At 39.3% G+C, this 24,101-nt stretch overlaps 1 protein-coding gene across 3 annotated transcripts in view; it reads right to left on the bottom strand.

Annotated features, from left to right (window-relative positions):
- The window catches only part of LOC117216313 (homeotic protein distal-less), a 94,449-nt gene that overhangs the window by 32,031 nt on the left and 38,317 nt on the right, over positions 1–24,101 (bottom strand). The window lies entirely within an intron of this gene.

The following is a 24,101-nucleotide window of genomic DNA, read 5'->3' as shown; positions in this document are numbered from 1 at the left end:
TCGGCACGATTTTAATCGACAGGTTGTAACCAGGCGGCCTCATTAACTCACTCTGTTGGTTACAACTTTGATAATTACTCGAGTCCAACTGCCTACGGATTATATCTCATTGGATCAGCTGTGTCTCTAAGCTGTGTGTCTAGAAAGAATATCTCGAATTACCAGATCGATCATTGTTATTTTCCTTTATCTTTTGCGTCCATCTTTTGGTTTTCGATTCGATTTATCTACCAGAGATTTTTCCATTGTCGAGGATTTTCTGTTTTTTGAGTATCTGCACAGATTATCTGCTTTTAAATTCCTTGCGCGCGTATTAGGACGGTTGTGTGACAATTATCTTTGAGATGAAATTCCTACACCAAACATTGTTGTTGTGGACATATTCAAGCACTTTCAATGCGATACATCTATTTTCCTTTAGAGATTATGTCTCTCATCGTTTTGTCTATCGTTGAGAGAGCAAGTGTCGCAACTTTTATTTTTCTTTTCTCATTTTGTACTCATTGTAAGAAATCACAATTTCTTTCAATGTGTTACAACTTTAGTCAAAAATTTTCTCGGTTCACTGTTTTGTAGTCTTCAAGGTAACTCTTGATCCAAAATTTTCCAAATAATTTGATAATTTTCATCGAACGATTTTGCCTTAAAGTATGGGGCTCTTCGATGAAAATGTCAATCTTCCCCTCAGCTTCTGACACCGTAGCTTGTAATTTTCTCCTGGATGTAACGTAACCATAAATCTTACTCGCGGTGGATGTAAAGTTCTTGTCCCTTAAAAGGGAATCGTCATGGAATCGGCATTCCCAGTGGCCGAAAAGTTCGCTCCCTTTTTTTTTTCTCGCGGGGCTGGGAGTTGGCGCGAAGTCTCGTCTCGGTTAAAAGAATCACGTTGAACGGACTCGGCATGAAAGTAAGATAGCGATCCGACAACTTTAATTAACTTTGACATTGCCGCTATAATTACGGGCGTCATTAAAGCCACCGGCATTGTAATTGAGTTAAGAAAAGCGATTTACACCGGGAGCAAACTGGAAAAGTCTTGGCCTGCACGGTTGATTCTACTTCTAACGGTTGGCCAGCCAATTCTTCCACCTTGTGTCGTGTGCCCACTGTCATCAACATTTATTTATGACAAATATTACCAAACGGTGGCATAATCGAGGAAACTTCTCGGTTCTTTAAGCGCTACGAGCGATGATTTACGACGAAGTCGCGGTTTTTCAAGGAATTACGTGATTCTCCAGACTTTAATGGCGCTCGACGTTTGTCAATAGCGATTACTTGCAGGAAATATCATAGAAATATTATAGAAACAATATCATCGGGTTCTTAATTTTTCTTTACGGGCGGCACCGAAGAATGTAGAACAGAGTTACGCGGTTTTTCATCGCGCGATTCTTCTTCGCACGCTGCCTCGCAATCTGGCTTCGATCTTCGCGAGGTCAAGAGATTATTTTATGAATATGCATACGTGTTACTCATACATATACATGGCCGAGTAATTCATAATGGTCCACTCCCCCTCGACGTGCAACGACTCCGCATTAATATCTAGTTTACTCTCACATTTTGCACGCCGTCCTCGTCTGGGAGAAACACCGGCAGACCGTTTTAAGTGGCTTGTCGACACTTTGACAGAAACACGGTTACCACGAAACTGATATAACGTCGTCCAGCGTAATTTCGCTTTATGAATACTTATCGCGCGGGAGTCCGTCACCCAACGAAGTAAAAATAAGGAAGAGGAGTGGAGAGGAGAGGAGGGAGAAACGGGACAAGGGTTGCGATAGTACAAGTTTCACGCGAATAAATCTATTTCGCAATTATTTTAATTTACGATGTTGCGCCTGCGTAGCGCCACATTTTTCCGACATTTTCTAAGAATTCTTGGATAATGGTTCAGAAGTGACTCCTAAATGAAAATCTTTTATCTTCTTATATTATATTCCTGAATTATTTCCTTTTCTGTTGGAAGGATAAAAAGCAATTATCTTTCGCTAGCTTCAATAATTCCATCCTTAAAGAAGTTAAATATTTCTCTCGTATCTTGATCGTGTTTGACTTTGCTATTCCATCAATCAGAAGATAACATCAATGGGACGACCATACAAAATGAAATATACAAAAACTCAGGGAACATTTGCTAAAGTCCCAGCGTGCTAATTTTCCCAAATTAATTTTGCAAGTCCTGAAACGGTCGACCTAAAGGTAATATCAGAGAGCCACGCCAATAGACGTAGATTAAAAATCGAAAGCAATCGAATTCGAGCGAACAAATAATGCTTTACCCGCATATATTATACTTTACAAAAAAGTCCATCCATACATCGTTTACAAAAAATCACACAAAATCTCAAAGAATACACAACGTCGAATATCCAATACACCATGTCTTCGGAATTTCCATAAAAAGTTACAAATCGGCCATTCGATCGCCCTGTTACTCCTTTTAATCGTTCCATCTGTCTTAATCGTCAAACGATGGAATCACCGTCACCAAGAAGACCAGCGCTGGTTGGAGCAATTACTAAGAAGAAAATCAACCGCTACCATCTCTCTATCGATTCTATATCTTGAGCGGTGCATGCGGCTCGTGAATTAAACATGACCCTTCACCCGATCCCTTCCCACCCCAATACGCCGTGTACATCTCTCTTTCCGTCAAAGCTCACCTTCTCCGTTACTTACTCCAACATTCCTCTCGTTCCCTCTTACTCATATGGCGACAAGGGACGGTGGGGGTAAACAGGAAAGCGGGAAAAAGACAGGGAAAGAATGAGAGAGGAGAGAAGGAGCATGGGCGAGCGCTCGGTATTGATGCATAAAACGTGCATATTTACGGAGCCTGTTTTCACGGATGTGAACACCCGGTATGCGCCGTTCGAGAGAGGAAGGCAACCGGGCCCCGGACTGCATCACGAGCGCCATTTATTTATTTTACCCCGGCGGATGGATAAAACTTGTTTACGGTACACGGACACCGGAGCGGCGTGCACGCGTGTAGAAAAGTGTGTACGCTTGGCCAGAAAGCGCGGATTTGCTCGTAATGAATGACGACAGCATCCGACCTGGCTGACGCGCGAGTTCTCGTTTTTTTTCCGAAAGGCAAAGAAGAAAGAAACGAAACGAGGGGAAACATGTGGTTCTATGCATTTAGAGCAAACTAGAATATCCTTACTTTATTACAGTAGAACTCTATTTATCCGAAGTTGTCGGCTGACAAGCAATTTATGTAATTGTAGTTGATATAGGTAATTCCTCGCCAAATTTTTCTGACTACATGCTATCTCTCGTTTCGTCATATAATAAATACTGACGTGCAGAAAAGCGAATTGAAACAGTAGAAGTTCAGTTCAATCGAGTGTTAACTGAATTTCGTTTCAATAAATAAATGGTGTTCAGATAAATGAAGTTCTATCGTATAATACGATAGGGTTGTTCGAGTCACTTAGGATTCAACATCTTAAAATTCAATCTTCAATTTTGCACAGAATACTTAACCAAATTTGCTGTATAATTGTGAGACTTGATGTTTCATGAAGATGAAAATTTGTCGTATTTAATTCGATGTTTTTATTGCGCCGCTAATGACAAGTCAAAAAATCGTTTATAACCGAATTTAGCGAATTACAAGGCAAATTACTTAGTTTGACTCAAGTAACCCTAGTTTATCCTACGTAATGGTACGTAACTCCGAAGTAGTCGCGAAGTCGAGAGAATGATTCAATTCGGATGATGAAACGACGAAGAAAACCATTTGTACGTAGGAAAATGAAAATCATCGCGGATACTCGAGGAATAACACGTTTATGTTTGTGTTCGGTACTGCCAGAATGATTGATCTCAGGTTGATACGGAAATGCTGGCCTCTGGAAGATTGATTATCAGCTTACACTAGCAAGGATGGAGTTGGTATACATAATCGTCGCGATTTGCATGAGCTCACCGTGCGTCTCTATCGTGTCTCTAATTAATAATTAGTCGTGACTAAAGCGCGTGGATCCGCTGATAGATCTATGGGATAGAGGTTTCGTCTCGTACTTACACTTTATGTTTATCCAACTTTGTCTCGTATACGATACACGGTCGTGAAATGTTGAAGTATAACATAATTACAGTTATGAGCGTTTAAATTTAATTTATCGTTGGTTTACCGGCAACAAACATTTCATTTATGCCATTTTATTGATGTTTTGCGATTTCATGGCTGTCGATAAACGAGGAAGTGAAAAATGATAACGTGGTGAAACGATAATAGGGAGTTAAATATTTTAATAGCTATTTTCAAGCATACAATATTCTACTACTAATAAATAAAACAAATAATCAATATTGAACAAAAATAAATAAATTTAATAATATTTTTTGTAGCATTGTAATAAGGCATAGCTGTCATGATCGATCAAATTTGAAATCAATGTAAAAATATATAGAAAAATTGCAAGATATTTACTACAAACGCATATTTAATATAAAATTAAACATGGTGAGTATTCACCATGGACAGCCATCTGAAGCACATAATAAAGATTAAATATGGTCCCACTGAACACCGAGTATTAAGCGTTATTGAATATTCAATATTTTAAGTGTCAAATTGGTTCCACTTAATGTAATGAATAATATACAATAATTAATTGTTTAAACACTTTTGTGATTTCTGGGAAATGGGTATACTTGTACTAAATATCCTACGCATTCTATATAAATTTCCAGATTTGTATCAAACCTTATCAATTAATAATTATGATAGTCGTATCTCGTTACAGCGCTAATTTTCAAAATTTTTTCTGCACACATACTGGGTTAGTGTAAGGTGTCTACAAATGTATTAGCAATTATCTATGCGATACAAGTTGCTCGTTCGTTCTCAAAAAACGAAGGCTGAAGATAGAATCAATTATAACGTTATATTTCCATTTTCTCTGTATTTTCCAGTATGTGGCCATCAAACCACTACACAACGATATATCATACGCGTCATGCGCGTGGGTAACACGCACTTCCTACGCGTGTCGTGCACAGCTTCCCACGTATCTGGATCGACGTAAGTACGTGTCACGAAGGATAAAATTCTCTGTTTAATGTCACGCATCACGATGCGGGATACGACGAGACGTTTTGCATCTCAAGCGTGACCAATCGATCTGCAAAATCAATTTTCCTAATCGGAATAATAAACTGTATCTCCAACTGCGTCACTCAGGCTACGGCTTAATTCCTTCGCAATTGGATATCTACATCGTAAATCGTGTAATAGTCAGTCTTCGCTATGTATACGGCGAAGGGACGAATATAATGGAACGTTTGGAGAATAAGACACGCGAGGATCGAAAATGAGGAGACACGTTCGATTGATTCGAAAAGAGAAGAGATAGATGGTGGCGTGTGGTACCTTGGGTGCCCACGGACACGCAAACGATGCTTCCATGGCAATTCAGAAAGTCGAAAAGCGCGGCCACCAGCCGGCATAGCCAGTTGTCTGTGCTCGTCAGTTGCCAACTGTTGCCGAATATTCGTTACGTCGTTGCTCCACTTCTATTGTTAGTGATTCGATAATTGTATAATAATTGGATATCTTGCATACAGTTAAAAATGGTTAATATAGTGTACGAAAGAGTTATTGTTGAAATTGAAGAGCTTTATGAATAAAGGGTTCATAAGACAAAATGGTCAACTGGATAAATTGAGGTGGATTGATAATTATGTGTCAACGATGTTGACGCGTTTATGAGAAATTCAAAGATGCAAACATGCTTATTGCGATACTTAGCGGACAGAATACGTGTATTTATACAAATCTAATTTCTCTGTGTAAGTTCCGCAATTAGATTTTCTTTCGTGGAGGATGTGATAGATAGAGTAGATAAATAGTTAAGATCGTTCACATGTCAAGGTACCAAGCTTCATTGTTGCAACAGGGAGAGGAAATAATTTTCAGCACGTCCTTGGAGAAGGGGGTATTTGTCCTCCCATCCGCCGACGGACTCTTAATGGGTTTTTAGCCGAGGCCGTAAAACGCATTAAAACTCGTACCGATGACGAAGGAGGAGGTTCCTCCTTGCCAAAAATCAGGCTGTGCATCAAGGTTCCCCCCAGAAATTCACGGCAGCACAGTGGTACTTAACACTCGTCACTTGCTTTACTCGCAATGACCGACTAACGAGTCGTCAACTTTTTTCATTCGACCCCTTATTTTCCTTCTATCAAAAATTATGATTTGTCGGTTCATCGATCATGCAAATGAATAAAATTTTCTTCAAAAAATTTATGCATTATTTACTACTAAAATACGTAAGATAAACTTGACATCTTGTTATTAGGAAACGAAAAGTTAAAGATATTATGATTTCAAGGCTCTTTCAAAAAATGAATTTTATATATCGCGTGAAATTTTATAAGGAAATTAGCTTTTATATTTAGAGATTCTATGGAACCAGGGACGTTTGTGTGTGTCAGTATAGTATTGTATTGAGAAACACTGGCAGGACCATCGTGGGCGTACCTCAGCACATCCCATATACCTATACAGGTTATATACTGCTATTCGCTTTTCGTGTTTAGGCGCAGTACTGCGGCCTGGTCGCTTCCAAAAACTACCGCCGTAAGATGATACTAATTTTCTATTAGGGTGCAAATGTGCAAAAACCGCCGTTATTAGGTGACGAAAATCGATCCCTGTCCGCACCCTCTCTCAACAGGATAGCACGTTTCCGTTTCCCTTGTTAGAAAAACAAGACGTTCACTTCACGTGACTTCACGTGTCCTTTACGTCCCATGTGCTCGTATAAGCAACTTCTAGCCATTTTACTGGACGAGGTCATAACTTATTTTATTATTGGGAAATAGTGATCCGAAGCAGGTTGCTGCATCGTTAATCGCAATATTTGACAGTGTTAGTCCAATGTATAAATACATAAAATTCTACTTTAGAAGTAACGTCATAAACTCGAAAAAGGATTCGAATTACAATTGCATTAATTCAGAGATCGGTACAGACTCTATTCTGCACACCATCGTTACATTACCTAACCAATGCCACACAACTACCAGGAACCTGGTAGTTATCTAACAATTATCAACTGTACCAAGGCCGCCGAAACCGGCCATTTTCAGGGGAACTCCCTTCATAGTCTTCCTAACCTTCCCTTAAAACCCTGAAACTCAAACAAAATCCATCAACGACTCTTCTAATCTCTCGTCTCGTTCTATAGGCCTCGATATATTTCATAATATAACAAGTTTGATTATTCTATGCAGAATTCAAGATGGAATTTTAAGATGTTGAAGAAGCTTCACTCAAATATGCTGTAGAAAAGACCTGTTTAATATAGCATCGTTTTTATTAACTCTCGCAAATTGTTAATCGCTGTAACATAACTTGGCGAGCAATAATTACGCCACGAAGCGGGCTACGGTTGAGCCGATAATTTTTTGCGACGTTCTCATACGTACTTCCATTTTCTAGAACAGCGGTGATACCGGTCGCTCGGAAAGTAAAAGGCAAAGCAGTCGGTAGCAGTTCCGACGCTCCACATGCGATTGAGTTATAAAACCGTTCGATCGGCGAATCGTCGAGCACCGTTTAACAGGAAATAAAGCTGTGCAAATTACGCAGGTGAACGCTGGTTCGGGACAAGGCAGGAAGGTAACGGAGCCGAGTATTATGGTGATCCGACGTATCGTGGCTGTTCGTTTAACGAGCAGTTAACGGGGTGCCCGGTTAATTACGCGCTGCCAATAACGTAACTAGTTATATTTTAGATTAACAGCTCAATAGATCGGCAAGATTTTCTTGTATTGGTCCAGTCGCATAGTCACATTTTGTCAGATCGATCATAGTTGACTTCTGTTTATTCTTGATATTTTTGCAGAGCTCAAACGTTGCATAATGAAACATTTGTATCGAAAAATTGGACGAAAGTTGATTTGAAATATTTTACATAAGCACTCGTCGTAAGAAAATTTTTGGTACTGATCATAGTTGAATATACGAGAAATAATGCATCGATATTTCATTTCTCGTTCTAAGTAATCCGGGTAAAATTTTTAATGTCGAATATAGTTGAATATGTGAGGACTAATGCATCAATATTTCATTTTTCATTTAAGAGCGCATGAAATACTGTGACTCGCCAACAGTTAGCTAAGAGTTTTTTCCATCACGCGTTCCATTCGTGGAATATGCGTTCTATAAAACATCGTCTGCTTATTAAAGATTTTTATATGTTTTAAAGGAAATTTGTATAAATTATGGAAGCTTCGAATGCGTCGGTTCTAGATTACTACTAATCTAGAAAATAGAATATCTTGAGGGATAAAAAGTTTGATAATTGAATCCTTAGGAGATAATTAAATGAAAACGCGGGAAAAATGATTTTCTTATGGGATCTCGAGAATGAGATTTAACTACGATTAATGATCGAAATGATTAATGATCGATTTTAACTAGAAACGTTTCAATTGAAAAACTGGCATAGGATAATCATTCGACATTCACCAAGAAAACTTTTCAAACAAAAATTGGATCTAATCAAACTGTAGCCACTGACTCATCAAATATAAAGATCAAAATTTACGAAGAACTTCGAATTTTCCAAGACTAGCTATCCCTTTATTGTATCCCTTGTCAATGGCAAAAAGTGATTATTATCAATCATAGATTGATAATTTCAAACTTCGATTAATGCAAATATTACAATTATCAATCCAAATACATCAACATGACATGACTGATAAGAATTAATCACCATGAGCGATTCGATATGAATATCCTATTTCTACGGAGAAAAGATAGCGGCCTCGAAACTTGTAGTTCGTGCAAAATCAACGAAGATAAGGAAGACGTATTAGATCGTGAGCCAAAGTAGCAAAGTAAAGAACCAGTTAGAACGAAGTAGAGAAGGAATTCGCGTGTAGCCAAGAACGTAGGCGGGTCTCGAAGGCTTTCGCCTCTATTCGAGTGCACAGGTCCAAAGTGGCTTTCACCAGCGGAAGAGGATCACAATGGTCTAAAGTCTAAGAGGTTCCCGTGCAATTTTCTCAGAAATATGAAAAAATCGTGGTAAAAAGTTACGATTCGAAAAATGCTCTCCTTCGATGCATCGATGAAAGATCAGGCTCTGTGGATCTTGATTGTTGATTACGATTATCATTCCTCGTCGCTCTTATTTACAAGCATCAGGATACTTATAAAATATCGACTAAATCTAAATAATTAAGATCCTGTAAAATGATCTTATTGAAAATCTTATACTGTGGCGAATTTATAGATTTGATATCACGAGCATTTCATCAATTATAGTCGAGTCAAATTCCCCTTTTGTTCGTGTATTTCTCGATAACTGTGTTAATTAGTCACCATGCGTGTCATTAATTTTCATTGTAAATGATTCTATAAATCAGATTCAATGTGTGGTTGGAATTTTCCAATTTATTCACTTCGAATATTTTTCAACGAGATTTAAATCATCGTTATGTATTCTTAATCCACCATTTTTTGTACCAATCGTTTTCTTAGTATCCATGTCAATTATTACATCTCGTACGTTAATAGGTATCCCCATAATTTCTGAACGTTTGTAAACATTTTCTACAAACTTTATCTTATTCGTTATGGAACCACGTTCTTCCCCTTCCATTTCCTCCATCCAAGCGCGAGTTTCGGTGACGATAGCGACTCGCTAAATCGAGCTTGCGCGGCTTAGCTATTTTTATTTATCATGCTTCCCGCTGAAGTCTAAAGAACGTGCAACTATAGGTAACAGCGGAAGCGTATCGATTCCGTTTGTGACATTCTATCGAGCCGCGTGCTGGGCACGTTGCTCTTCCGTTTAAAATGTCTGGGCGAAGTTTGAAGAATGTTGCGTGTCTTCGTGAAAAGAATTTCGTAAAAATAGAATACTTTAGGCCTCCGAAGGAAGAAGCGTATAGATAGGAAAAAGTTTTGTGACTGTACGTCGGTACGCCAGAGGCGCACGAGAAAACCAGCTTGTAACAAATTACATAAAAGACAAGAATCGCGAAATAAACGAGTGGGGAGAACGGAGAGAGAAAGAGAATGGCAGCCGGGTAAACGTGTAAATTGCACGCTGGCCACGCGATATCGATCTAACGTGGTCCTGGATAGCGCTGATTAGAACGCTAACTAAAGCCGATTGAGCAGCACCGATCGATTCGATTCACGGGTATAAATCAGAACTTCGGCTGGTCGAATGATCTGGTACGTGGCAAACTGCCGACTTGCTTCAACTGCCTTACGTAACGCGGATGCGTCGAGAAAAATCGAGGATCCTTTTCCTTCTTTATCTCTGTCCATCGAGATGCTTAAGAATCTATTTCGACCGAATAGAATTCACTGAAATTTTAATCGTCAGTCGAGAACAGTAGAAAGCAGGCAATATTTTTCTCCGAAATTTTAGATATCAAGATATTAAACGATAATAAATGATTAAATTAGATGGTAAATGGCAAATAGTATCGATAATCCTTTTTATTGTATTTTATTTTGAGTGAACTATCGACTCGTTGGTTTCTATAATTTCCATCTTTTTGATCGATTATCGCAAACATCTTAAGCATATAACAATGTAAGCGTTAAGTATGGCCCCTGAATAGCGAAGCTAATTAATCTATTGGATAATAGGTGTTTAAGTTACTTTTGTCACCCCCATGAAATATGTACATATGTACGTGTATTAAATACTTCCTAATTTCTATATGCATCTTCATATTTGTTTCTTTACCATTGCGATCACAATCGAATACCAAACTGTTTATAAAATATAAAAGATTACTATTATATTATATTAAGATTATTGTAAGATTATCGTTATATTATGCTGTGCAAACTTTCTTAAATAACGCGGCCTAACTTTTCCATCCCACTGGTACCAGGACCGTGCGTCGATAGATTTGATTGTGCTTCGAGCGTATTGGTAATTTGCGATCGACGTCGCGTAGGCCGCTGCGCTACGGAAAAAATCGGGCATTACACGCGTGGAAGGCGAGCAGAGATCACAGATAATGGTGGCAAAAGGTGAAACGCATAAATCACGACACCGTGGCCGTGTGATATCGATCTGTTTCGACGGGCAACCGATTGGTACACGCAGACCGATTGAGCGGCGCTGATCTAACCGATCCGACTCGTATAAATCAGATCTGGTCGGTATCTCTTTTTCCAGAATGCCGCGGATTTCTCGGTTGGCCGCGGTGCGATGCACGAATAGGTGCGCGCATAAATATTCAGCATCGACAAGGTTGCTACACGTGTACACGCGCGGAAGCTACAAACCGCGCTAAACCCGAAGATCGCATCGTTTTTTCCTCTTGGTCGCTTCTGCGGTTCTATACGCTAGGACCACGTGTACGAATTGTGAACGCGCTCATACGCACTTTGTATGTTTCTTGTATCTGTTTGTTACGAATAAAATGTACGATTTAATATTCATTCGTTTCTTACAATGTTACAATGTTACGAATGACTGATCTTGTAATATTGCTAATGGCAATATTATCACATTTGCCGTAACCAATTGCGTCTATGGTAAATATAAAATGTTAGATAATTATAGTAAATATAGTAACATGGTTGGTTGGAAGAAGGTAGCAAGTTTTTGTTGCGGTAAAAATAGGTGATCGACCATCGAATTATAATAGAGAATTTGGCTACAGTTGAAGTAAGTATAATAGAAGTCTTTTTACAGGTTTATTAAACACATTTGAATTTATTCGTAGAACGATGAATGTAATTCATACTGAGTTTTTAATAAGCAACACGTGTCATGCGTTCGCATATTTATATCGAAACGAAGGACTCGTTCTACGAAAGGTCGTGGATACCTTATGTCATCGAATAAACGTGTCGGGTCTCGCGTTAAATTTTATCATTACGTAACAAACATTCTTACCGTCTAGTCGATAAACTTATTCGTATTTGTGAAAAAGTTCTGTAGCAATTAAAGGCATGTTACGAAGGAACGTAATCTTCCTGATGAAGGCACTTCTTATCGAACGACACCGTGCCTACTAGAAACATGCAGCGCATTGTCGACAGAAAGGGGAAACAACTAGATTTTGTTATCAAGTGGGACACCGATATATTAGATTACGGTAGACACAAAATGTCGCACGGCTCGAAAAAATGACGGACGTAAAACAGGTACCGGTGTCTCGCCATTATCCATGAGAAAAAGACAACCGATTAATTGTAGTGATAGCCAACGTTCAATTAGTTGATGAAAACAATTTATGTCGATCTGTCACGATATGAAATTTCCATTTCATCCGCGCTAATCAGTCGATTGAACAGGATTTACGATTGATTCCACGAAATAATCCATAACTCAGGAAGTGGTTCTATTCGTGCATTAGACGTCATTCTTAGTCTTCTCCTGATAAGATTGTTCATTTATGCTGATCGTTGTAGGTACAATAGAACTGTGTTTTTCTGCGAGCATTTGAAAAATGAGATAACGCCAGATAGGACATTTTAATTAAGGATGACAAAATAGATATTCACATCGATTTCTCGACTATTTCTTTTTCTTTTGTTTTCTTTTCATAGAATTTTACGTTCAGATAACTAAGTACGTTAGAAGTTCATTAACAAAAATTCATTTACCAGCTAAAATTTCGTTCCAGTAAATGAAGCTCTGTAACCGTGTGCTCGTTAAAAGAGAAATCATTTTACAGTTAACAAAGTCATTATATGATCGGCTTTCTAGTGGAAGGACTCGCGATCTACGCACGATTATCGTTAAAAGGTGTAGATGAGACTGCAAGATTCTCGTTTATAAGGATAAGAAAGGAGCTTCATTTAAAACAAATACCAAGATTTTTAGCTACAGCTAATATCCTTGCTTTCGATGATTGTTCCAAAAATCTCGTTTCCAAGATATCGTTCTTACTAATCGTTGAAAGCGAATGTTGACGCACTTGTGACATCCTTCCAGACATTGAATTATTGATTAATTATTTACAACGTATAATAATTAGATCGTTTCCATGCAGGATTAAATCGTACTTGGAAAAAAGGAGGACAGATCTGTGGAAAGAGGAAAAAAGTCAGAATATTAATTACTATTCATTATAATACCATGATTAATAAAAATCTCATGTTAATTGCGCAATCAGTGATATGCATTTTATCGATACGATTCGAATGAGAATCAATTACCATTCGTTAGGTACCATTAAACAACTCCGAGTAGTTACACATGTTACATCCTTCAAAACAACGATTCTTTCCTCCGATTTCTAGTATCTATGGTAAAAGACTCGACTTTTTACATCTGTCGAGTCGCGTTTCACGCTGTATACTTAATGGATCTTCCATCGAATGTTCCCCTGGGCAATATATTTTTATACGAAACAATCGATTCGATTTTGCCTGGCAGAATGTTGTGTAAGATCGTAACGAACGCATAGATCGCCAATGCAGATACGCTACTCTGAAAAACTTTCGACAAAACGAGCAATCTTTGCCGAATCTATCAAAGTTCTTAAAAGATCGGTTACATCATACCGAAAAGTTCGTCGAAGATCTAATCTCCAAATATCAAGAAGACTGTTTTTAATACTAAAACGACTTTTTACAGATTGTGCATCCGATCGATATTTCTACCATCAAAGATCACTCAGCAAATATTCGTACTAAAATAAACTAACAACTATCTAACTAAACTAAAATAAGCTATCTATAGCTGAAAGATAAGTTTTCAAGTATTACGGAACAGATCAATATTTTCTCCTGTATTTTCTATTTGTACTATTTTTCGTTTCAGCGTTTAACTCTACCATTGAAAACAATCAGCATCATACAGAAATAAACGATTAGAGTGGTAGCGATTCGCGATGAGCAAGCGACTTGCTGGAACCATCGACTAGTCAAAGGACTTCCGGTCCTTCCTATGTGGCATCTGAAAGGGCCGGATGCGTCGAAGTGTACTAGTCGGTCGCGATCTCTTACGCAATCGCGTATTACTACGTGTCACCGTGGCCGTCGTCATCGTCGGCATGTCGGCGATAGAGGAACGTGCGCGCGCGGGAAAGAAAGACAAGAACGGACGGAGGACAAGAGGATAGACGTCGCGACGTCTCTCGGTTGCAAGTGGGGAATCGCTTACGTAATTTCTTCTTCTTGGAGCAACTCGCGACGAACACACTCAGGGAAACCACTACTATGCATCTCTCTATACGTGAAAATACGTCGAAAGAGGAAGAAGCCGCGTGACCGTCGTTGCGTATATCCATCGTTTCGTAGAAATCTGACAATTCGTCAACGGTTCACCAACGCGGCCAGCGGTGGCTTTTTGTTATTCCTTCTTTTCAACGACAATGGAATATTTCTCTTTCTCTTTTGTCCCTTTTTTTTTCTTTGTTATCCTTTGTATTCTCCAGAGAATTCTCAGGAGAATCACAGTAAGAATCATCGATTGCTAGCAGATTCCACGGGACACGGAGAACACGGTGAAGCACGGATCATTAACTAAAGCGCGATTCGACGGAAGAATTTGTTGATTCATCGACGTTAGTGGCACAGAAACGCGATATAGAGGAGGAGTATTCCATCGTACTTGTATATGCGTTTACTTCGTAAAATCGATCTCATCCTTCCATCCTCGTTCCATCCTCGTTCCATCCTCGTTTTATCCTCGTTCCATCCTGGTTGCGGAACGTCGTTGCACAGATAATCTACGGTTAGCCGATTCCTCTTGTTACCAGCCTGATCGTTAAGCCTCTTTTTTCTTCAGCTGTCGGCATTACGGCGATACTCGACCGATGCCTTTTTTTTGCCAACATTCTTCCGTCGCTGGAAAAACACATTTATGCGATCGATTTGCGAGAAATGAAAATTCAACACGGACAAAGAGAGAAACGACGCATTAGATACGATCTATTGCGCGAGGATTACTGGACATCCTTGCGTGGCGCTGGTGGCAGCGTGGAATTATTTTTCGCCGCTTTGTGCACCACATTCCTCGGCTAATAAGTCATTGACGCTCGCCGTCACGTCAAGTATGTACCTATGACTAGTGTTCTATATGTCCCGCGCGAACGAGAGCTCGTTCTTCTAGCTTTCTATCCGTTCGATGAATTCCCCTCGTTCCCGGATTCCTGATGTCGGAAATTCATACCGCACACAATGCTCTACCGCATTGTTCCAGGTTCCTCGATCCCGCTCCCGCTGTCAATTATTCTAAAGCCACCCGAGTCCACAAGAAAGAAAAACCGGCCGATTTTTCCTCATCTTTCCGATAGCTAGTTCGACTGCTCGCTTAATTCGAGTTTATCTGGGAGAGTTGCAGCTGGTACTCGGCGAAACATTCGACCTCTAGTCTCGACTCGATTTCGAGTTCGGTTGCATAGATACATAGATTATATATGGAAAATTTGTTCTATTTTTTGTTAATCTTTAAGTTTCTGTGCTGTGAGGTTTATCTGTGATCAGATATCGCTACATGTCACTTTATTGTAGCTTTGGAGTTTCATTCGTGTGCTGTTAAAATCCAGTTTTCTTTATTGCGAGGCTCGGAAATGCTATATACCGTTTATGATGGAAGGAACGAAATTTCTAATTATAAAATAATGCTGGCAGCTTGAATGAGAACTAATTTATAGCCTATTTTGAAGATTACCATTATGTTAGAAAGTGGAAAGTTCGAAGACTTTCAGATAGCACTGTATTGTCAATAACAGAAAAAAGTGTGAAAAATGGCTGAAAACTAAAGAATTATACTTAATTACTAACTTCAAAAAGTTGACACTTTTCAAAAATAGCTGGACAAATTAATTACACAGCATAACAATTAAAATGGCATCATGCACTCGCACCTGCTTACCCTTCGATTTGCTATCTTTGGATCGTTGTTGATTCAACCATTTTGATCAAATTACTTAATTATAAAATACTTTATTTTTATGCATACCTTGTGTTTTAGGCGATAAAGATCATCAACGGTATTTATCTCGCAAATTAAAATTAATTGCTCTAAAATTGCGGAACTTAATTTTAAATGGGCCCAAATTATTGCTTCACCTATAGAACCAGTTTTTAGCACTAGCATTACCGACCTTTAATACGTATCCCTAACTATATTATAGATTGTCAGTTGCAATTAGAACAACATGATAAAAACAAGTAAGTATATGCACCTATATTTTAATCTCAATAAAACAATATTCTTCATGTTTTTTTTAGTAATTACAAAAATAACAAATCTCGTGCCACTTTGTCCGGCTTGGTACTTTATTGTTAATTTCTATCATCCATAGATGACCATGATTCGCAACAAAAAACGAAACGATCCGTGAAAGACGAGAGGGATATTAGACATCGCGGTTTACGATGTTATTTCATAGGATATATAATATAAATTAAAATTACGAAACTTAATTTAGACCGGATTCAAATTACTGTCACTTATAGAATCGTCTTTTAATTTCGATCAACCATCTACATACAACCAACAGGAAGCGAAACGCTTGATGAAAGAAGAAAAGCTCTATCCTATGGTTTAATACGTTGATCGAAATGTTACCATTTCATTATCTCGCAAACACGGCTGTTAAGGATGGCGAACGCGAAGATCGCGTTGTTATTAACGACGACGCATTTCCTGGAGAACTGGAAGGGTACCAGGCAGCTCGCCAGCTACAGGTGGTTCTGTAACATCGTTCTCCTAGCCTGTTACCGATCGCTGTTACTTGTTTCGTTCCCTTTTGCCTCTTTTCTCCCCTTTTGTCGCGGCTCCCGTTTCCCTTGCGCGCGGTTTAATACGCGCCGCGATCAAATGAAAGCGCCGCTCGCTCCTGCGTCGTAATTGCTTGGAATTGCAGCGGGGCACGGTCAGCGTGATAAAATATTTCGCCTATAAAAAGCCAGTCCGGATGCTTTATGGAATATTGAACCGGCGCTGTTTATTACACAGCAGGGACAGGTTGGCGCGTTTCATCATGGAATCGTTTGATTTCGCAAAACCGTTGGCACGCGCCCTGAATGTGATGATATGATAATGTAACGATAATAGGATGGAGATCTTGAATAGTTAGATGGAAAAATGGTGAACGTAAATAATGAAGTGGTAGTGCCGTTGTGACATTTATAAGCAGTTTAACATAACGAATTGAGATTGAACATACACTAGAACTTGATAAAATATTTAATGCGCCAAATATTAGAATTATAAATAGTACGAATGAATAGTTTATGAGACAGATCAGCTGTGATATCTTAGAAGAACATTCATGTACCGAAGTAAATTTCAAATACAGATATAGTAATGTTGAACATTGAATGAAGAGATAAATTTTCTTGACAGGATATCAATTATTCAACTGTTATCGAGCTACACACTATTTAAAATAAGTTAATCATTTTTTAAATCACGAAGTGTAAAAACATGCTATACGTGTGTAGTGTACTATTTTATTCGTACAGGTTCCGGGGCATTACCATAATCCTATGTTGCGACTGAGAAATGTACTTGAAACTTTAGTAAGTTGCGCTATTCATCAAACTACGCTTGAGTCACGCTGAAGCGACACTCAGGAATGTTGGGCTTCTTATCAGGAAACTTATTAACAATGTTGCCTAACCGAGACAATTGAGGCTACTCGTACTATTTACGGCGACAGGAAGTTACTGCATAACAGAAGAAGACTAGGAAAAGAACAAAAGACAGCTATAGACTTACTACTTCCAAAAGTTTCATACCTACCTTGGATTTTCTAAATCACTTACTTTTACTATAAAAATATCTCTTGGAAAGGGGGAGGAAGACAATAGATTCCTAGGAATTTCTATAATTTCTATTCAATTTCTATTTCTATACTTATTTATATTATAAAAATATCTTCTCACAAGGTAGAAATAATTAATCCCTGGAAATCCTTAAACTTTCCATTCGTCAAGATCAACGATCTATAATAAACGATCTATGGGTCCGATATAATCTTCCATTTCTCAAGAAAAGATCATGAATCGAATAGCACCAAAAGTCCATCAAAATGCGACAGGAGGCTAATTAAAATGATCGAATCGAATCGATTGTTTTGCCTAAATGACCAAACTCGCACCTCCGTCGTTGTCTCAATAATTAAGATCGACAAGATCCCCAGAGTAGATGCTCTTTATACGTCAGCATTAAATGACTATATTTCTCACGTTGTAGTCGAATCTTCCCGCGATGCGTATGCACGCAGGAACGCGTCAGACCTGGAAACCTGGACGATTGTAAGGCCAGATGCCGACGTGCGGCTTTGCATCCACGACGAAGAACGACGACGAAGAAGAAGAAGAGGCGAAGAAGGAAGCAGCAGCAGCAGCAGCAGGCTGGTTCGCATAGGTGCGTCGTAATGACTGCAGCTCGGCGAGCGGCCGATGGATCGCTCGAATACCATGGTAGCATCGCGAAGCCGCATTTTTCGCGTAACTGGAAAGACTACGCGACCGCGGGCGCCCTTTTCTCTCTAGAGTGCCCTGGTGCCTGGTAAAAGCAGAAAGGAAGAGGCAAGAATGAAGAGAGAGGAAGAGAGAGAATGAGAAGAACGGCAGGAGAAAAGGAGAACGACGACGAAACGCAAGTAGATGGAAGAGAGAAGGACAGAGATCGAAGGTCGAAGAAGGAAGACAACCGTGACTATCGTAGTCGATTACTAGGGAAGCAAAAGGAAAATTCTGACTCGTAGGTGGCATTTTATCATGATTAGAAAACCTTTTTCTTCTTCTTCTTTTTCTTTTCCATCTTCTTCTTTTCCTTCCTCCTCTTCATGTTCCTTCATCGTCAAGCGGACGCTGCCAGTTTCTATCCTCGAGGCAAGATGGACTGCCACGCTCGAGGGATCCTCTGACGCGTCGCATCCGCAGCGACGGAATTCTTACATAACCCGCGCCACCTCCCGTTCCACGTTATTGTTGCCGTTGCCTTCGTTTCTGTCGTTTGCTCGAAATGCCGATGTCGTCATTCCACCGGCGATTCAGCTGGCGAGGAGCTGAGAAGGAGACAGGGGGGTCGATGGTTGCACCAGAGACGCGAAATTGATTCTGGCAAACCAGGGAGAGGGGATTTTCTTGGTCGAACTTGTGGAAAATTAGTGGAAAATACATTGGAATCTTCACCGTTAAATCTCGTTGCCCATCGAACCGAGTTTTCCACATTCAAATATTATACAAGAGAATATTTTTATATGGTTACTTCAATCGGCAGAAATTTATAGTGTCATATGCCTGAGGCAAAAAGATGATTCTATAGTCGAACAGCGAATTTTCTTGGACGATCTTGTAGGAAACTAATAAAAAAAATTGCATAAAACTCTTCATCATGAATTCTACATAATTATCATTGTTGACATTACCATTACATTGCTAACATTAATATTGAAATGCCTAACTTTTCCCCATTCTAAACTTCATACGAGAGAATACTTTTATATGATTACTTCAATCGGCAAACACTTACGGTGTCATGTCTCTGAGGCAAGAGAATAATTCTGGCGAACGACGAAGAGTGGATTTTCCTGGACGAACTTGTGGAAATGCGTCGAATGAAAATCTTCATCGCGAGTAGTTAATAGTATTTACTCTTTGCTATATTTCGATATTCATATCATGAATGTATAAGATGCACTGTAGTGAGCGGTTACTTCAACCAGATGCTTATAATATCGCGTCCCTGAAATGACAAGCTGATTCTGATAAACGGAGGAGGAGGGAATTTTCTTGGACAGACTTATGGAAATTGATGCATAACGCATTAAAAATCTTCGTACGAATTTTTTCATTAATTGAACATTAAAATTTCAACTTTTTCAATGACCATGTCTTACTCCGGAGAACACTGTCGCACAACTATTATAATCAGAAGATAACCAATAACAAAATAATAATTTTTTCCAGCCGTCTTATAACAAATCAACGGAGAGCGTATTAAAAAAATCTTCATATAAATTTTTTCATTCTATAAACATTAAAAATGTCTATTCTTCAATGTTTATATTTTATGCATCGTCGCGCGGTTACTTGAACGAAGATACGGATATAGTGTCGTGTCCCTGAAGAGTCGATTGAAACGGCGAGTGTTATCGATCGACAGCCAGGACGAGGGTAAAAAGTGGAACGAGAGGAGGCGCCGCGGCCTCTACGAGGCGCGAATCTCGCGGCATGAAATCGCCGCGACGGGAGAAAACCTACGGGGCCTTATAATAGGCCGCAGAGCTGGTCGAGTTCTCAAGACGCGGCCAGGGAGAAAGAGAGAAAGAGAGAACAGGTGCGTGACGTCAGGTGGGCAGCACCTCAGGGCCGCGCGAGTGAGGCCCCTTACTACTTTTCACTGAAACAGATCGCTGGTCAAACGGTGCCGCTCACAAACGCGCGCACTTCCACACACGCGTTCATTCCATATGCTGAATAATCCGCGAATAGAACTGATCACGCCTGTCGCTACATCTTTTGAATCTACCTTCTGTTCGACATTCCAGAATCCCTTTACGTGTAGATTGATCTTAAACTGTAGAATTAATGATCATTAAAGTATAAAATTAGTATCAAAGCGATGAAAGGTATGTGGAAAAATATATGGCAACGAAAAGTCACAGAGAATTCCTAAGAGTGCAGCGATTCAAATTGATAAGATCTCTATGAAAAATTAGGAACTCGATATATTTTGAACACTTTGGAAAATAGATAACGACGAAGAACACCGGAAATTCTTAAAATCGCAAAAAAAAAAAAAAAAAGTTGGTTATTTTCGGCAGTGTAATAGTTCTATATGTCCAGCTTTTTAAACTACTTTGTAGTGTATTCGTTAATTTACTGTGCGATAAAAATTAATCTAACGTAATTATAGGTTTGTTCAACAAAAGGCATGTTCAGACACTGAAGTCTTTAACATCGACTAAATTGTGGTACCAAAATAGTAAATTTCCTTGTAAAGCGAGTGGTTATAAATTAAGAATTCTTTTTTTTTTCATTCCGTAAAAATTTTCCAACAATAGAAGTAGCAATCCTGAACCACGATAATCTGATCCAAACTACAAAACATTTTACCTTATATTTTTCCATTATACCATGACAAAGAATCCAAATTAAATGAATCTCTCTTCGAGTTACTGTTTCACAAAAATATAGGATCCTAAATGGAAAGTAAGAGACTCATATAATGACCCGGCGCGATCGTAGAAAGCATGAAGCGGATGGCAGCTTTCCCGGTTAGAAAATAAGGAAAATCGAGAGTCAGGCGGAAGGATGGAACGATGGCAGCGTAAAAGTAGTCTCGAGGGTGAGACGAACGATCTCTGGGGTCTTTGACGAGCGCCGTGTCGTAGTCGATCGTTGAGAACAGCGAGAACGTTGAAGCTGCAGCAGGAAGGAAGGTGAGGACAGAGAACCGCGCTTGTAAATTATGTATGAGAGTGTACTCATGGGGGATTACATAATGGCTTGTTTACGGCCGTACGTAAACAGCAATCAATGAAGCCAGCCACAATCGCCCGCGCGTTTCGTCCAGAAGATCGTAGGTTCGATACAAGATCGCGAATTATGGTAGGTGTATTGACGTAGAGTATAATGCAAAATCGAGTGTAACACGATGGAAACGGAGTGTCACAATATGGGATCCGGATCGATGGGTTTATTAATTATTTATGACGATTGGCTGTCACTTTCATCGACACGCGATCGATCGTCCATTTTTGTACAACATCACGCCTTCTTGTCGCTCCACTTTTGCCCTTCGAAGAAGTAATTAAACAATTACCTTTACCGTGTCTTTGGCGTTTTTGCTAATCATTTGCTGTGAAACGTGAGATTTGAAGACGTTGATGCGTATTTTATTTCAGTCTCGATTCTTTCTCTTGTTTATTCTTTCCTGTATGTATTCGTAAGATTGAAATATTAATTTACAAAGATAATTAAACGGTAAAATATTAGTAAATTTTTTTCGAAAATTAGTGAGATGACTACGTAACGCTCTCATCTATCTAGGGAAGTTTTATAATGAATCTTCGATGTTATATATGGTAGGGAATTTTAATGTTTGGAAGCATATAGATCTTCGTATCAGAATGTCTTTAATATAAATTATTGATTTAGTTTTCTTATATTACATTATTAATTCTCATTGACTTCAATTCAAATTATAGACCTCTCTCTTAAGGCCTTCAATTATGTGTAAATCTTCTGACCCACTGACTACTGGCACAGTAATTGATTAATGACACTACAGAACTTGAAGTTCGTTAATCGAGTGTAATACGATACACGATCGATAAGATAGAAACAGTGGCAGGGATACAAAATCTTCCCGATGATTACAAGCCTCCGCAACATGGCTCCCCACGGTGGCACGGCGCGTTTGTAAATTACACGAATTAATTCGACCGTTTCTTTGAAGACTACCAGTCGCTCTTAACGAGCGTTTAACACAACGCGGCCCATGTGAACGGTTATTAATGACGGCGAATGTATTAAGTACTATATGAACGTCTCGGGAAATCTATTTGCATCGTGTAAGCTTGTAGAGATACTTCTTCTTGTTTTCACCTCCAGTTCCCCTTCTTTTAGTCGTTCTCTATTATTTCGATGATAGTGTCACTCAAGGTACATCGAATTAAAACTTCATTAATCACCTGATACAAAATCTTCTACACACGAGACCATTTTCCTTAGAATCGTTCGATTTTTCTACCCAGGCAAGAGCGATAAACATAAAGATGTAATGATAAAACGAATAACATAGCGTGTTCTTTCTTCAATGATAACGCCATTATCGTTCTTTCTCACGTTGAGACGTCGGTTTATCCAACGATTCTCAGGATCTCCAGTCTTTCCTATGCCCTCGACCAACCTCCTCCTCTTTCTCTTCTTTCATTCTTCTCTTTCCCGCCAGTTCCCGATGCAAAAATGTAATTAAAGGCGTGCGCTCGCGCGGCTCTCGCGCGTCCACACACACACACACACACACACAAACGTACATATGTATAATGAAAGTGGATGGCAACCGGCCGCTCTGTGCGAGTGAATGACGCCCGAAGGCCACGAAGGTGCTGCAACATGTGTGCAGTTGCAGTGGTTACGTGCACACGAACGCAAGAAGCACACACGGCGTAGTACGTAAGTGCCAGTTAGACGTTCAGTTCTACGCGAAAAACGCCTCCCGTCCCGCGGAAAGACGCCGCATCGATTCGCCATGGAGGCCAAGGAGAAAAAGGAATCGTTTCGCGGCCCGTGCGTTTGGGTGACACGCGGATTCGCGAGAAATCCATCAAGAAACAGTAATTTTCTGCCTCTTTCACTTGCTCGTTTCTAAGAAACGACCGAATGAATGAAGATATACCGAGCTTTTTATTTTATGGAAAAGAACTATCGGAAGAAAAATCCTTTTCCCATTTTCGTTTCTTTGTGCAGTGAAAGGGCAAAGTGAATTTATCTTTTTAAATCTGGTGGTTCACTGGGATTTTATTATTTGTCATTAGGTTTTAAAGTTTCCATTCTTGAATTCTATTTAGTTGTACGAAATTTCTTGACTAAACGAACTCCTGTCCATTGGATTTATTTAATCCGAACGTCGATTCTTACTCTGTGAAACAAAACAAATGATATACAATAAAGGAGAATGAATAGACTTGTATCACACGAATTGCTTGTCCCCCGGCTGGTTCATGCATTATAAATAAAATTTTACTTACTAATAATACGCAGATGTTTTCCATAAATATTAACGTTGATTTTTATCAGGATAGGAACATGCTTATACACATATATGTACCCATTTATTTTCATAATACCACTTAAATCATAATTAGCAACGTAGAGTGCATTCTGTTCTGGCGTGAAAGAATCATTTCTTATATAATAAAGAAGTGTATAAACGGATGAGCGTTTTGGTAAAAAATTGTCTGCAAGACACGGTAAAGGAAGCTAACGTGGCTCGTGTCGAAGAGAAGAACGATACCAGGCCGTAGCTACTTTCCACGTGTAATTGGGTTAGATACCACTCCCACCTTTCCTTTTTTTACCCGCGAGATTTCCCATTATTCCTTCGTTGGCTGGCGATCCTTGCCACGACCAGACGATCGATTCCGCCAAGGCGATCCCTCGT

The sequence above is a fragment of the Bombus bifarius genome, unplaced genomic scaffold, assembly GCF_011952205.1.
Source record: "Bombus bifarius isolate JDL3187 unplaced genomic scaffold, Bbif_JDL3187 scf7180000010271, whole genome shotgun sequence".
Taxonomy (NCBI): Eukaryota; Metazoa; Arthropoda; class Insecta; order Hymenoptera; family Apidae; genus Bombus; species Bombus bifarius.
This window is presented reverse-complemented; position numbering and strand designations above follow the sequence as displayed.